This window comes from Carcharodon carcharias, chromosome 6, assembly GCF_017639515.1.
Source record: "Carcharodon carcharias isolate sCarCar2 chromosome 6, sCarCar2.pri, whole genome shotgun sequence".
Lineage (NCBI taxonomy): Eukaryota > Metazoa > Chordata > Chondrichthyes > Lamniformes > Lamnidae > Carcharodon > Carcharodon carcharias.
The window spans coordinates 38,302,092-38,319,758 of NC_054472.1; positions in this window are offsets into that span (position 1 = coordinate 38,302,092).

Consider the following 17,667-nt stretch of genomic DNA (forward strand, 5'->3'; position numbering starts at 1 on the left):
TCACAGTACAGAACTTCTGCCATAATAGCCTCAACCCCAGCAATGGCAGGTGCCTGAGATGCAAACATGGGCACCGACCAGCAATGCTTAAATTTGCTCCAACTCTACATACTCCAGGGAGACAAGGGTAAAGGTTCTAGGCAGCTGAATCCTGGCACCTAAACTGTGATCAAAAACCTTTGTAAATTTGGCACCAACACCTAAGCTATGAGTGCAACACTGCGAGATGCTCCATTATTAAAGGTGCCATTTTTCAGATGGCTATAATAACTACATTCTATAGTTCCAATGACTCAGTTGGATATTAAAATCCAATGGCTCTATTTGGGAGTTGTTCTGGGCAATATTCCTCCCTCTCCTAACACCATTTCAACAGAGGGCCTGGTCCTTCACCTTACTGCTGGCTGAGGGGTCTTTCTGGTTGTCACATTTACCTACATAATAACAGTTACTGCTATTCACAGTAAGTTATTCTATGCAAAGTACTTTGAGATGTTTCTAAGATATGGTGAGGCCCTATATGAATGCAAGTTTTCTCCCTCTTTTACCTATCTGAAATATTGGCCCAAATCTTCCAACATCCGTATCATTGAAATCAGAACTTAAGTTGGAAGATGCATACCAGGACCTCGCAAAAGCCCTGCTGCACACACATGAGCTGAAATTTCCCAGGAAATTTAAACTTTCGATGGGCTAATTCCTACTGCTGGGTATCGTCTGCGAAGGTCTCCACCACTGAGCTCAGTATCAGAGACATGAGCCAAATACATGCGACTTAACTGTATAATTACCCTGGAAATGTTACGCTGGTTAATACCTGATCTAACTCAGTGATTAGCCGATGTAATTGAACTGAGCACCATAACTGTCCCCTTCCGTCCATCATCCCTGACCTAACCCAACTCTCTCTCCCATCACCACACCCTGACCTGACCCAGCCCGACTGCTCATTTATTCACTTGCCCACTCACTCACCCGCTCACGAACACACTGAAAGACTGGAGACCTTTAAAATGTACCTGAATACATTAGGCAATGTTGTAAAAAGAGGGCCAACACAAAAATAAAAATTGCTGGAAAAACTCAGCAGGTCTGACAGCATCTGTGGAGAGAAAGACAGAGTTAACATTTCAAGTCCATATAACTCTCCTTCAGAACTAAAGAGAAGTAGAAATGTGGTGAAATATATACTGTTTAAGGGGGGTGGGAACAGGTGAAGCTGGGTAGAAGGCCAGTGATAAGTGGAGAGATTGCAAAAGATGTCATAAACAAAAGGTCAAAAGGGTGTTCATGGTGGTGATACTGGCTAAAGGGGGTGCTAATGGTGACATTAAGAGTAGAAAGCAGAATGAGCAAGTGTCAGATGGCCCTGGTGGGGGTGGGGGGGAGGGAACGGTGTGGGAAAAATGATTGAAATAGGCTAAAAGGTGAGGATAAAACAATGAATGGAAATAAATTTTTAAAAATAATAATAGAAATGAGGGAAAAAAATATATATAAAAATTTAAAAATAAATAGTGAAAAAAGGGGATCAACAAGGGGTGAGGTTGGAGGAGAGAGTTCATGACCTGAAGTTGTTGAACTCAATGTTAAGTCCGGATGGCTGTAAAGTGCCTAAGCAGAAGATGAGGTGCTGCTCCTCCAGTTTGCATTGAGCTTCACTGGAACATTGCAGCAGGCCAAGGATGGACATGTAGGCATGACAGCAGGGTGGTGTGTTGAAATGGCAAGAGACAGGAAGATCTGGGTCATGCTTGCGGACAGACCAAAGGTCTGTGTTTGGTCTCTCCAATGTAGAGGAAATCGTATTGGGAGCAGCAAATGCAGTAGACTAAATTGAGGGAAGTGCAAGTGAAGTACTGCTGCACTTTAAAGGAGTGTTTGGGCCCTTGGACAGTGAAGGGCGGGGGGGGGAGTAAAGGGGCAAGTGTTGCACCTTCTGCGATTGCATGGGAAGATGCTGTGGGAGGGGTTAGAGGTGTAAGGGCTGATGGATGAGTGGACCAGGGTATCCCGGAGGGAACGGTCCCTAAGGAATGCCGACAGGGGGGGTGAAGGGAAGATGTGTTTAGTGGTGGCATCATGCTGGAGTTGGCGGAAATGGCGGAGGATGAGCCTTTGAATGCAGAGGCTGGTGAGGTGAAAAGTGAAGATAAGGGGGACGCTATCATGGTTCTGGAAGGGAGAGGAAGGTGTGAGGGCAGAGGCGCAGGAGATGGGTTGGACACGGTTGAGGGCCTTGTCAACAACCGTTTGTGGGAAACTTCGGTTAAGGAAGAAGGAAGATATGTCAGAAGTTCTGTTTTGGAAAGTGGCATCATCGGAACAGAGATGACAGAGGCGAAGGAACTGAGAGAATGGGATGGAATCCTTATAAGATGCAGGGTGAGAAGAGGTGTAGTCGAGGTAGCTGTGGGAGTCGGTGGGCTTGTAATTAGCCTAATTCTTTCTTTCCACACCATCCCCTCCACCCACCCCACCCCCACCAGGGCCATCTGTCACTTGCTCGCCCTGCTTTCTACTCTTAATGTCACCATTAGCACTTCCTTTAGCCAGCATCACCACCATCAACGCCCCTTCGATCTTTTGTTTATGACATCTTTTTGCAATCTCTCCTTTGCCTCCACCTATCACTGGCCTTCTATCCAACTTCACCCGTCCCACCCACTTAAATAGTATATATTTCACCACATTTCGACTACTCTTTAGCTCTGAAGAAGAGTCATACGGACTCAAAATGCTAACTTTGTCTTTCTTGCCACAGATGCTGTCAGACCTGCTGAGCTTTTCCAGCAATTTTTGTTTTTTGCTTTTATCTTGCTTGTAAAAAGAGGGTGAGTCCTCTTTTCGTCCATCTTCTTCTGCGCTCGTTGGTCTTCCAGTGAATAGCCACACTGACTCATCCCTGCTACAGCCACAGTCAGAAGTCCTGCCTGAAATAACGCAATATGGTCAAGTTGCAGAAATCTTTGCTGGCAGTAGCAATGCATACAGCATCGACACTGAGCAAAGGGTCTGGGCTTTTAAAAGTAGGCACTTTCTTTTGGACAAGACATCAAACTGCTCTCTAATGTGACCATAAAAGATCCCATTGCTCTATTTAATAAGAATTCTCCCAGTGTTCTGGCCAATCTTTATCCCTCAAACATCATTACCCAAAATATTGCTGTTTGTGAGGCTTTGTTGTGTGCAAATTGGATGTCGTGTTTCCTACATTACATTAGTACCAGCAGTTCCAAAGTACGTCATTGACTGAAGGCTTTGGGAGATCTTGAGTTCATGAAAGGATCTATAATGGAAATTCCTTCTTTCTTAATGCATATTAACACTTCAAATGTGTCCATAGCACTATATATCTTCCATCAGCTTTAAATTGTCCTTATCTGTGCTTTTGACCATGGTTGGTTGCCCAAATACCATTATATAATTGGATAAGTAGGAAATTTTACCAATTATGAATCAGCAATCCCTACAGAACCAGCGAATGGAAGGGAGGCAAAGAGAGGGAAATATATTCTCTATTTCCATTGGGGCTGGGCAGAGAGAATGCATGACTTCATCAGGTAACATGCTTCCTATGGTGCACCATGTGACTGTTTGCCATTGACTGCACACATCACTTCACAGGCACCGCATGTAAATTCAGAGTTGTACCACAACCACAGTTATACTCCCTCACACTCCCTCAACCTCCAGCTGTTGTGATCTTATGCAGTGCAATATACTGATTAATATCTCATATCCTGGCAACAGTCATGGTGCCTTTATTTCATGCCAATCCACTATACCATCAGCATTTGAATCCCATGAGAAACCAGGGAGTGGCTATTGAATCACAAGTGTTATCAATTGCCCACCTGACTCATGATTCCAGTGCGCAACTGTTAGGAACTTGGGTTAGTTTTAAATAAGTTATATTTGTATTAGTGAGCATTAGGAATAAGCGATAGCTTTAAGTTTAAGTTTTAGCTTTATGTTTAAGTATTGTTTATATGTTTTATTTGTGGATTAAAAGGCTGAAATGTGGGTCTAGTTTCATTTAACATTTTTCTCTGTGAGATGGAGTCAGGAAGTCTGAAGTTTTGTTTGTGTACCTGCATTTTAATTAGATTTTACAACCCTTGAAGTGAAGAGCTGTGTTTCAAGGAGGTGAAGTTGGGGGGGGGGGGGTGCAATGAGTTAGTGATTTAAGGGAAGTTAAAACAAAATAGTAAAAACTGAACTGTTGCCTAGGAAGGTGGATAGGTGAGGGAACTGCAGAGAGCAGTTTTTCCAAAATAACAGAAGAAAGCCCAGAGACTAGGGACTGGGGACAAAAGAAAGTTCCAGGAAGACAGTTAAGTCAAGGAACAAGAACTAGGAATTGGGAACAGGTCCTGTTCAGTGGACATGAAAGCAAGGAGCAGAGGGAAAGGCTCCAAATTAAAGAGAGAAAGCTCCAGGAAGCGAAATAGGCTTGTGAGAAGCCAGAAGATCTGAAGATACAGCCAAAAGTGGGTGACACCTTACTACGAGCCTGTGAAGCAATGGAGTTCTGTTAGCATGGCTGAGTATCTGAGAGAATGTGTGGAAGGCAAAGCTTGAATGCACATGGTGATCTGGGGAGAGGAACATCAGAAGGAGAGGTTGAAACCCTGGAGGTGTTGAAGACATCCAAATGAAAGCATGGCTTGGGAAAAAATTCCAAGGCGAGTACTTCGAAAGTGGAGATTAGAAACCCTTGGGAGAAAGCCAGAGTTCTGTGAGACTGGTTGGCTCATGGTGTGACAAATGCCTGGGGGGAGTTAATGAGAGATCCATAACATCTGCTTTGGGTGACATCTGTCACTTGATCTTGGAGTGTGGTGTGTCCAATTACAGGTCTCCTATTGGTTTACATGGAGTGTATACTTACTGTAAACATTAATTATAACATAGATTTTTTTGTAACTTGCTTTATTTTTATGAATATGCATATATTTGTAAAGGTATGGTTGTGGGTGAAGGAGTTGTGTAATATAGTTAATCTTTTTCTTGTTTAATAAATGCTTTATTCTTTTGTTAAAAGTACATCAGCAGACTCTGTGACTCTGTTCAGTAGCCATCTTCCGTGTTTCTAAACAAAAAATAAAAGTTAGGATCTATCAAGCCAGGTTTCACCCAGGGATATGACTTGTCCAGTAGTAACATTAGCTAGGGAAGAAGAGAAGGTGGAAGAAAAAGATGAGGAGGAGGAAAGGAGGAGGCAACCAACATATTCCCTTTCTGGCCATGATCAGCTGATCTGACTGTAGTACCAGTGAACACAACCCTAATTCCCCATTCAACGGCAGCCCTTCTATTATTGACCAGGCAGCCTCCTCTTGCCACAATGCTTAAATAAAAACCACCACACATCAACAATGGAAGCAAATCTTAGCAATCAAACCATCAAATACTCCATACAAAAGTAACCTAATCACCCTTGTGAATTCCCTTAATACCTGTCTTCAATGTTTTTGCCTGTTCCAGAGCTCCTATGCAGTGCTACACCAGTGGCTGCAGCATGGCTGGTGGAAGGGTGTTTACTGTCACTGAGGAAGACTACAAATAGTCTTGCAGGATGACCCCATGCAGCTCTGTCCTTTGGGCTCAGCTTTGGGCTGCACCACCTCAGCATGGGTAGCAGCAGTCTGGGCTGGCTGGATGACAGTAGGAACAAAGTGGAATGCCAATAATGGGAGAAAGAATGCTGCCCATCCTGACAGAGGACAGCAGGTTCAGGCTTCACGGATCACTGCTACTCCCAGGGCGGCACCTCAGTAATCCTAGTAAGTTATTGGAGGTTGGATTTCTGAATTGATATTAGAGTCTGCGAGTCTCTTTAAACACTATTATCTGCAGCCATGTGGCAACAGCCCGAGTGAGCGGGAACAAGTTGACCTTGCATGTTTCAGTCTGGAACTTCCACCACAACATTCAGTCATTGGTAACTTCTGCTTGTGCTGCAATGGAAGCTGATATATTGGTTATCAGAAGCTGCAAATAATTATGTCCACATGTGTGCTATTGTAGTTGACCACCACTTTTACTCTAGAAAGGCTCCAGGCCCTACACAGAGTCATGTGCAAAGTTAGAGCTGGACACCTCCATGCTCCTTGACAGTGATCTCAGTCGTTCTGGCAAATGCTTGCCAAATGCACCAAGTATTTCATTGTGCTCACCCAGTAACATTTTTCTGTATACCATCCACAGATATTCTCATCTGAGATGGCAGGATTCATATGTGACCTGGTGAGCTCTCACCAATGCTACCATTTCCCCAGCTCTTCCTGCAAACCACTTATGTCTGGTGTCTCACCACACACAGATCCCACCTCTAAGCTACTCTCTGAAGTACATACAGTGTTAGTATCTGAGCAAGTGACTGCAAGTGTGAGCACAAGCGACAATGTATTTTCATCATCAATCCTCGCTCCTGCATCACTACCTGGCCAGGCTGCACTTCTTGCAGTTGAAAGGAGAAAGGCAAAATAATAGTGTTGAGATGAAGGGAGGAAGAGGACTAACAGAAAGATGCTGTTAGACCATCTGCAGCTCATATGTCAAAAGGGATTGAAGGTTGAGGGCCAAGTGGAATGTGATGAACAGGATTGCCTAAGAACATACTGTCATCTTCTATGGTTTCAACCTCACTGTTGGCCACAGCCTCAAGTTGTGGCTGCCCCAATGATGATAAGCACTGTCTCTTCCACTAAAGTAAGAATATGCATCCCTGTCTTTCTCTGGAGTTAGGTGCTGCTACCTGTTGTTTTGCACCATCTTGTCCTGAGAGAGAGAGGCAAGTGTGTTGGTGAGTATGATGCAATGTGTTTAAGGTAATGTGCCTGTCATGGTGAATAGCTGGCAGTATGTGTAAACTGTGAGATGTGGGTGTAAAGCTTGCTGCAGTGCTAAATGAGTGAAGGTGAGGTAAAGCTATGAATATGAGGTCTGAGTCATGCTTGATAGAGATTGTTGGTAGGTGAGTGACAGGGCATTGGTGAATTAAGCAGTGTTTCAGACTAGTGGTTCATTTATGTGGATCTGACATTTGAAGATACATTTGCTGATCTTGACCAGTCATGTGAGGTCATTGAACTTCTGGTGGCACGGCATCCAAGCCCTCAGAAGTATATTGCTTGCATTAGCTATAATGGCTATCTATTCACACGGCTTTTGCAGTATTCATCTAGAGGGTGTCCTGGCTCTCTGTGGATAGAAGACCTCTCTCTTCCTGTCCACCTCCAATATCAAGGCCTTCTGAGCTGCATTGGAAAACTTTGGAGAACAGTCTCTGCCTTGTTGCACCATTTTCAGTGCTCTTCTTGCTTGAACACTCTTCCCCAGACACCTCCAGTAACTGCTCCAGCCAAAATGCACCTCCTCTTTAAGTAGTGAATGCCTGATTTAAGTGGTGCTAGCCTTTCACAATTTTGCGTTCCTGCTCAGGCATCCAGCCAGGCAGCAACACACTTTGCAATGATGGCAAACTACAATTGTGGTAATTATTACTCTCCAGAAAGTGAGTTTAAATGTTACAATAAAATGTGAAATTTGAGATAGAGCTGAAGGATAAAACAGGGTCAATCTTTGCACATATTTACAAGCATTTATTTAGAGATACACATTACAGACATACATCTCTAAAAGTCCAACCCCAGTTCCAGTCTGTTCCTAGTTATAGGAGCTTAAGTGAATCCCTGATTAATACTTAACATCTGTATCCAATTAAATAAAGTAATATACAACTAATAGTAATGAGCAAGCATCATGAGGTTTGTGTGCTGCATGATGACTTTATCACGCATCACATCTTCACACATGTTTTCTAGGGGCTACCCTAATTTGTCCCTGTTACTTTTTATTATTTAAAAGAGAAGAAATGCCTTGCAGGAATACGTTTAATCCAAAGTATTCCCCACATGTATTGTTTAACAAAGTGAAGAACATATCCCCTACTTTCTAAGGGATCATTACAAAATAATGCATTGTCCAATTCATGATCAGCATTGAGATATGCCAGGAAATAATATAATTGATACATAATGCAATCATGTACAAATGCTTAGCTTGTAGTAAATCGATAAAAAAATTATTTTCAGTACAATATTGTTACAGTTATCCATTCAGAGGAATGCACTGATATAATATCAATAGATGTGTCATACATGTTGTGGAAGCACCACTAGTCAGTTCCAAACTTACATGTTGATAATTCTGTCATAGAATAAATAAACATATTTTAACCTAAGTGTATTGCTGTTCAAACTGCTGGTTTGAATATGACTTCTGATGGCATAAGGGGTTTAAATATTGGAAAATGCTTGATCAGCTAAGTTGGTATCATGAGGTTACAATTGGTAAATGTTACTATTTTCTGCCAATGTCAGAAAAGGTGGAGTGGCAATAAAACCACTAGAAATACTAACTGGCATGATTACTTTGTCTGCTTTGTGTCAATTGAATAGAAACATTATTGACTGTCTTAATTTGGGCCCATTTATCTGAAGTAGGACTTAATCTGTTAAGTGATATTTCATAGTGCAGTGCACTGAATATCAATGATTTCTTAAAGTCAAAGCTGAAGTTGCGTTTGATCTTATTGGCATTAATCTCAAAAAACTGCTGTATGTAGAATATATTATGTAGTTATAATGAACAATTGAATTATAATAATTCTGTAATGAATTGCAGCCTAATAACATCAAGGAAGCATTTAATCAAGTAAGGCATCAAGAAGCCCTAGTAAACTGAAGTCAATGGGAATTAGGGGGAAATCCTTTCACTGGTTGGAGTCATACCCAGCAAAAAGGAAGATGTGTTTATTGGAGACCAATCATCTCAATCCCAGGACATCGCTGCAGGAGTGCCTCAGGGTAGTGTCCTCGACCCAACCATCTTCAGCTGCCTCATCAATGACCTTGCTTCCTTCCTAAGGTCAGATGTGAGGATGTTTACTGATAAATGTGTAGTGTTCAGTTATATTTGCAAATCTTCGGATAATGAAGCAGTCCACACCCGAATGCAGAAACACCTGGACAACATTCAGGCTAGGACTGAAAAATGGCAAGTGACAGTCGCACCACACAAGTATCAGGCAATGACCATCTCCAACAAAAGTCTGACCACCTCGCTTTGACATTCAACAGCATTACCATCACTAGATTCCCTATCATCAATGCCATTGAGTTACCGTTAAGAAGAAACCTAACTGAACCAGCCACATAAATACTGTGGCTACAAGAGCAGGTCAGAGACTGGGAATTGTATGGCAAGTGACTCACCTACTGACTTCCCAAAGTTTGTCCACAAGGCACAAGTCAAGATTGTGTTGGAATATTCTCCACTTGCCTGGATAAGTTCAGCTCCAACAACACTCAAGAAACTTTACATCACTCAGGACAAAGCAATCATATTGACTGGAACCCCATCCACCACCTGAAAAGTCCAATCCCTCCACCACTGGTGCACCACAGCTGCAGTGTGTACCATCTAAAAGATGCACTGCAGCGACTCACCAAGGCTACTTTGACAGCGCTTTCCAAACTGATGATATTCACTACCTAGAAGAAGGGCAACAGGTGCAGCAGAACATCACCACCACTTGCAGTTCCCCATCATGTCATACACCATCCTGACATGGAAAAATATTGCATTCCTTCATTGTCACTGGGTCAAAATCCTAGCATTCGCTATCTAATAGCACTGTGGGTGTACTCTCACCACATGAAATGTAGCAATTCAAGAAGGAGTTTCACCTCCACCTTCTCAAGAGCAATTAGGGATGTGCAATAATTGTCAGCGACACCCACATCTGTAAATGAATTTTTAAAAATCAGCATTTTGAAGTACAGGCTTGTGACAGGCAACGCATAAGAGCTGCCATCGGTTGTTGTCTCTAAAAGTGTAATCCAGGAAAGCATTCTCAGAATAGAAGAAAATTAAGCTGATAACTTTAGTCATTGTCATCTTTGAAGTGTTGGTATACTGGTAGAACAAATGACAAACTGCCTTTTCAAAACAAAGATGGTTTCCAATGGCTCTAAGCTGTACATGCAATGGCAGTGCATTATCAAAGTCAACAGTAATGCAAATGAAAAATAAGTCTCAGAAAGAAAGATATTGGAGAATGAAATTTTACATTATTTTATATGTGCAGTTGTCTCATTGCAACACTGTCCGATATAGATCACAATATCTGATGTAAGATGGAAAAAACGTACAAAATCTTTTCTTTGTAATCCTGTTTCCAGTTGCCATAGAAAATATTCTTGGTGGAGGAGGCAAATCCTTCTCATTCTTGCAAGGTGGATGGATAATGTAATTGGGAAACAGATATTAACTTTCTTCCTCTTCTACTCAGAGCTTGACTAGGAATCTAGTATTTTAGAGGTAATAATGGGCTTGCAAGCTGATAATAGGCTCCTTTTACATTTGGGCTTGTTGTGCTTATAGGTTCTCCTCTCGTTTTGTTAATTAACTTTCCCCATCTATGAAAGCATTTCTGCAGCATACTGTAGACCAGAGGTGTGCACCAATGTGAATGTTTAGTTGCTTAGCTTGATTATGGCAATTTTTTGCAGCAAATAACTCAATATAAAGACAGGATCTTTTGGCTGGCAGCTGGTAATATCTGATGTAAAATCTCCAGTTCACAGCCCTCCTGTTTGGTCACTGAAGCCTTGAATGTCCAATATTCACCTACTTGACCTCAGCTTAACTTTAAACCTTCTGAAAGCTTATTGTTCAACTGTTCCTTCAGTCAACTCCCATAACTTTTCACCCACATCCTATTTGATGTTGTTCAAATTTTCTGCAAATCAGCTTAGGATCATTGTCATATAAAACCCATTGTTCTAATCAAAGTTGTTGTATGAATATCCAGGACGTTTTTATTTGAAACAACCTTCAGTCATTGTAATTATCATGGAAATTTTGATCTATATTATGAAATAATTTTCCAAAACTAGGTGATGTTGAGTTTTGGTAGACCAGACAACTGTGGCATTTCTGAATCAAATAAGTTAAATCTCAGTACCAAAGAAAGAAGTGGACAATGACTGGAAAAGTGATGGAAGGGGCTCTGTTACATACTGACAGTGGTGTAGTGGGAAATTTTGAGTTGCAGGAGCTCTAAGAAAATGTGTTGGCAGTATCATTTCTAAATGTACTATTATGTTGTTTTCCTATATATTAATCATTTGAAATCCCGAACATCAATAAAACTATGCTTTTTAAGTGAAAAATATTAGTGCCGTTAGGCATTTTATTTTGAACCATGTGGTATTTTGAATCATTAGTCTTTAGCATAGCTAGATTTTCATTTAGCAACAGTTTAATGATTTAATTCAAACCTATTAAAAACAGGAAATACAGAAAACTTTACTTACTTCTGACTGGAGGATGTTATATAGAGGGGCCACTGCTTTCCTTGATTTATATTTACAACCTAGACCTGGGTCTACAGGGATCAATTTAAAACTTGATGATGATGCAAGACTTGGAACTATTGTGAACTATGAGGAGGATAGTAATAAACCTCAAGAGGATATAAATAGGCTGGTGGAATAGGCAGATATGTGGCAGATGAAATGTAGAGAAGTGTGAAGTAATACATTTTAGTCAGAAGGACGAGGATAGGTGACACAAAATAAAGGGTACAGTTCTAAAGGAAATGCAGGAACCAAGGGACCTGGGTGTTTATGTGAAAATACTCATTGAAGGTGGCAGGGCAGATTGAGAAAGCAGTTAATAAACATTGCTGAACCCTGGGTTTAACAATTGGGGCACAGAGTACAAAAGTAAGTTATGAACCTTCATAAAAAAACTACTTCAGCATCAACGGGAAGGATGTGAAGGTTTCAGAAAGGGTGTAGAAAGAATTTACGAGAATAGTTCTAAAGATGAGAAACTTCAGTTATGCAGATAGATTGACGAAGCTGGGACTGTTCCCCTCGGAGAAGAGAAGATTGAGAGGAGATTTATTAGATGTTCAAAATCATGAGGGTTTTGGATAGAGTAAATGGGGAGAAACTGTTCCCATCAGCAGAAGGTTGGGAACCCTAAGGTGATTAACAAAAGAACCAGAGGCGACATGAAGAAACATATCTTTATGCAACAAGTGGTTTGCATTTGGAATGCACTGCTTGAGCATGTGGTGGAGACAGATTCAACTGCGGTTTTCAAAAGAAAACTGGATAATTATCTGAAAAGAAAAGACTTTTCAGGGCTACAGGGAAAAGGTGGAGGAGTAGGACTAGCTGAGTTGCTGTTGCAGAGAACTGACACAGAGACAATGTGTTGAATAGGCTTCTTCTGTGCTGTAACCATTCTATGATTCTAGTATAGATACATTCAAAGAAATTGATAAACACATGAGGAAGAAAGAAGCTGTAGGTTACCCTGATATTGTGATCAAGAAGGATGGGAGGAGGCTTGTGTGGAACATAAGCATAAACATAGATGAGGTGTGCCAAATGGCCAGTTTCTGTGCTATAAATTCCATGTAAAGCTCCAGCGGGGAATACAAACTGTGTTTATTGATGTTGCTTTAGATGCCAGGAACCTTGAGCTTCAAAGACCCTGAAATGTCTGTTTATGAGAAAGCTGTGTTCAGGGAGTTGTCAGGTCTGTATTGTTTTATAGTCAGGCAGCTGTACAGGAGGGTTACTGCTGTTGCTGCTGCTGCACATTGACTCAAAGGCATTTAGCAACAGCAGTGTGAGGCCTGGGACTCTGGGCCCGGCCTTCCCTCCATCACCTCTTAACCTCTCCGGCTCTGATTTCACAGCCACAATGCGAGCTCCAGACATTCTGGCCAACTCTTATCATCTGGCCTGAATTCAAACTCTCGGAACTCATGGCCAAATTTGCCCTTGTGCCCCAGATAATACTGAGGGTAGAAATCACTTGATGTGGTCCCTGCGCCGGCTGCCTCTGCATCACAAGTCACACATCCCCACGAGGTTGTGAGAGGATTTCCTCCAGTCCTGATTGTTGCCATCAATGAGCTAAATCCCCTTGTGTGTGTTACTCCTGGAATCAAGTAGCTTCAAAATTGGAGGCAGTGATTTTACAGACTGAAAATCCAATCAGACAATTAATGGAGTGGATTTCACTGAGATCAGTGGAAAGAAAAATCAAGTGGGCATATAACAGATGACCAATCTCAAGATACATGAGCAGATGAGAGAGGTGAATCGGAGCGCAGTCAAGCCCTAGCCCTGCAGCCATTGAAAAGCCACCCCCGCCTTACGGCTGTTCTGGTAGGTAGAGACCTGCCAGTGAGCCCCCATAAATGTGACGTTGTGCTGCCTGCGAAGCCTGGCGCTGATGACCATGAATGCTCCCTGGAGCAAGGCAGGCAAACAAACCTCAAAGTCTCGAAGGAAGTGAAACTTGTCACGTCCATGTTGCTTATGTTCAGTTGTGAAACACGTCAGCATGATTGGTGCCCGGATGATCCAGCGTAGGGGGGTGGTTCCAGCGAACAGGGTTTATAATGAGATGCTAAAGTATTGAAATTAGGTTCCCAACATGCAGTGGTGGGAAATGCAGCAAATCATTGACAGGTGGAACAGATGATCGCAAACTAGTTTCACGATTTTTTAAAACCGTTTTTTGGCCTTCTCACCATATTGTCCGCTCACACGGCCAAACACGCCCGCCACCGACGGAAGGGAAAATTCCACACATAACGGCATTTATGGCACAGGAGGAGGTCATTCAGCCCATCAAGGTCATATTGGCTCTCCTTGGAGCAATCCAATGAATCCCACTCCCCCATTATAACCCTGCATCCTGTAAGTTTATTTCCTTCAAATGCCCATCCAATTTTCTTTTGAAATCATTGATTGTCTCTGCTTGCACCGCCTTCCATGGCAACAGGTTCCAGGTCATTACCACTCGTTGCATAAAAAAGTTCCTCCTTACGTTACCCCTATATTGCTTGCCCAAAATCTTATATCTGTGTCCCCATGTTGTCTACTGTATGCTAATGGAACAGTTTTTCCATGTCTACCTTATCCAAACTTGTCATAACATGTGCACCTCTTGTACTCCATGAAAGCACCTACAACCTTACTACACATCGGAGCTGACTTGCTCTGAGTGCTAAGTGATTTCTTACTGAATTCCTTTTCTTTGAATGGGATGAGGATTTCCAGCAGGAATATCATAAAACAGAATTGAAAGGCTCATTCCTCAAAATAATTTTGACAATCAGAAACTGATATCAATTCTAAAATTCTCATCCTTGTGTTGAAATTCCCTTATGGCCTCACCCAATTCTCTGTAACCTCCGTCAGCCCTACAACCCTCGTGGAACCCTGAGCTACTCCAACTCTGACCTCTCCTGCCCGCACCCACTTAGCCCCATCAATGTTGGCCTTGCTACCTAAACTCCGGAATTCCCTCCTTACATCTGGAGGGTTTTGCTACGTTAAAGGTGCTATATAAATGTTGTTATACAAATGCAAGCTGTTGCTGTCAAAGCGGCAATAATCAAGATTTCACCAACTGATTTAGGGGAGAAATTGGTCACAAGCTGAGCTTGAATAAACCACAGGCTAGCTTTGCACTGTGATGCTTATAGGGGCTAGCAACCTGGTTGGCCTATTGGTTTAGAGAACCTTCACTTCCAACACAAGATCACTGCTCCATCCCCTCTGCCCACTTTTTGTTGGCACCAATAGATTTGGCTTATAGCAACAGAAAGACCATCTTTTGCTGAACACAAAACCCAAAGGGCTGGGTGTCACCATACTCACATGCCACTCCTGCTCTCATACACAAATCAGCACAAAATGTGTAATGAAAATGAGAGCTTCCAGAAAGCATACACATAAGCTGATATTACATCTGCTCTGCAGCAATGAGGCTGCTGTGCAGGGTACAGTTCTACTCGAACCGTCTTTTCCAAATTCTCAAATTCAATAACGCTTTTAAAGCTAGAAATCCCATTTCACCCATATAGATTTTGCCTGGTGGTCGATAAGTTTTGATGCTGTCTCCCTCCCACCCCTCTCTCTTGAAATAAAATAATTTCCTATGGTCTCCCTCCCTGTGTTTTAAGATGCATCTGTCGTAAAATATTCGCTTTTAATGGCATTGATGGGTGAGGTCCCATCCTTGATTACTAGATGACAACTCAGTTTAAAACACTGAACCCGGGCTCCCCAAGCCCCTGGGCCCCAGTGTTTGGAACAGTCGGCATCCTCTCTCCTAAGCCCCGGTTAGAGGTGCTGGAGTGGTGCTCCAGTGCACTCCAATAGCACTACACCCTGTATCCTGATATAGAAGCTGAAGTGAAGACAATCTGCTGTTGATCAGTGGTGTATCTTGAAGCTGAGTGTGTTACAATCCCCATGGAGACCAACAAAACAGAAGAACTGAACTTACCGAGAAACCTCAACAAAAAAAGGGTAAGATTTCACTTTTCATAACTCTTACTTTAACAATCAGCCAAAATCAATAAACTAAACATGAATTAACAGACAAACCATGGTCAATATATATTATATGGTGGATGTGGAGAGGATATTTCCACTTGTGGAAGAATCTAGAACTAGTGGTCACTGTTTAAAAATAAGGGGTCCTTTAAAACAGAAATGAGGTTAATTTTCTTCGCTCACAGGGTCGTGAGTCTTTGGAACTCTCTTTCTGAAAAGGTCATGGAAGCAGAGTCCTTGAATATTTTGAAGGCAGAGGTGGATAGATTCTTGGTAAGCAAGGGAGTGATAGGTCATTGGCGGAAGGTGGGATGCAGCTTTCAGGTTATGACAAGATCAGCCATGATCTTATTAAATGACAAAGTAGGCTCGAGGGGCTGAATGCTCCTGCTCCTCATTCATATGTAAATAGCAGATACAACAAAGATAGATCTCACAGATTTATTATGCAGTCCACTCACATGGCAACAATTTCAGGCCAAAGTCCTTCAAAGCTCTCATCTTCTTCAGGTAGAATTCCACCTCCTTTTCTTCAAGGATTCTTATCTGGCAGCAATCAACCTGAGTTCCATGGGCACAACTTTCACCAAAATGGCGTACTTTTTCAGAACATCCTCAGCTGTGCTCACAAAGATCTTGGTGGCATGGATGCACGAATGTTGGTTGTAGGATGTTGGATATGGTTTGGTAGGTCTTAACGAAGTCTTCATAGTCTTAAGTAGGTTCACTGTATGTATTTATTAACTACAAGAACTATGTACATACATACAGTAAAGGGTTCAAGCCAGGAGCTGTCTCAATGCTTGCTTGTGCACATGGCTCTGTCCCATCCACAATCATCTCCTCAATCTCCTCCTTCCCACCCTCACAATCCATGACTGCCTCTGAGTCCCCACCAACCACCCTCGCTGTCCCTTCTACCGCTACCGTCGAACCCTCACCCTCCGACCCTACAGCATTATTCTCGCCATTCCCTCATACCACACCCACCCTCAGTTCACTTCCCAGGAGGCTGTCATGGACCCATCAGACCCCTCTCCCCTTCACCTAGCCATCCCCCACTCTGGACTCCTTGCACCCAACCCCCCAGACCCCACCCCTAGACTCCCTCCCCTCTCCACAATCCTTCCACCCACGCCCCCGCACCCCATCTCCGAACTGCCTCCTCTCTCTGCACTCCTTCCACCCACGCCCCCAACATCCCAGCCCCAGGCTCCCTCCCCTCTCCGCACTCCTTCCACCTGCCACCCCACCCTGGACTCCCTCTCCTCTCCACACTCCTTCCACCTGCCTGGACTCCTTCCCTTACACCTGCCTCCCCTGTTGCCATATTCTCCCCCATTACTCCCTCCTCCCCCTTACTCCCTATCCCCCCAACCTCACACACCTGACACCTTCATTCCCCCCTCCCAACCTCACTCGCCAGATACCACTTCCTCTCCCAGTCGATCATAGACTTTCCTCTCCCACCTCCTTGACCATCATCCATTGTGAGCATCAGCAGTGACTTTCCAACTTCCATGAGTTGCTTCACAGCAGAGCCATTTTCATGAGAATCCACCCAGCATGCCATGGACGTTCCTCCAGGATCCCGTTGCAGTTAGGCTCCAGCATCTCCTGCTCCTCAGATGTCCTCAATGTGAGCAAGGCCCTGGCAGTAAGTCCCGACTTCTGCATGTCACATTTGTCAAGACATGTTCTGCACTGGTATGTTTTCCCAGCAACGTGGGCAGACAAAAGAGGGAGGGATGAGCCTGGCCTTATAATGACATGCTGATGTACTACAATGAGGTTCCCAATGTGCGGTGGTGGGGAAGGCAGCCTGCCATTGATGGGCTGGGTGGTCAATCGCAAACTGGTTTCACTCCGTTTTGAAACTGGTTTTTATTCTACTTGCCATATTGTCTGCTCACGCCACCAAACACGCCCAACGCCAGCAGGCACAGAAAATCCCAGCCATTGAAAGCATTGGGTTGAAATTGCAGGACACGGATCTCCCCTGTGGGGGCGCTTTGCTCCACAGCGCTGGTATGGTTGCTCTACTGGTTGGTTCAGGTATTGCTTCCCTTGGCCTGGAGTGTCCCTGTTTCTGTGCTATTTAACTAATTGGATTTCCTTTGTACTATGGTTTACTTTCTCCTCTTAAAATGAACCTGTGCTGCACACAGAGTTCAGACTGCCTAACAATTTGGATAGCTTTCTTGAGGATTAGATCTTC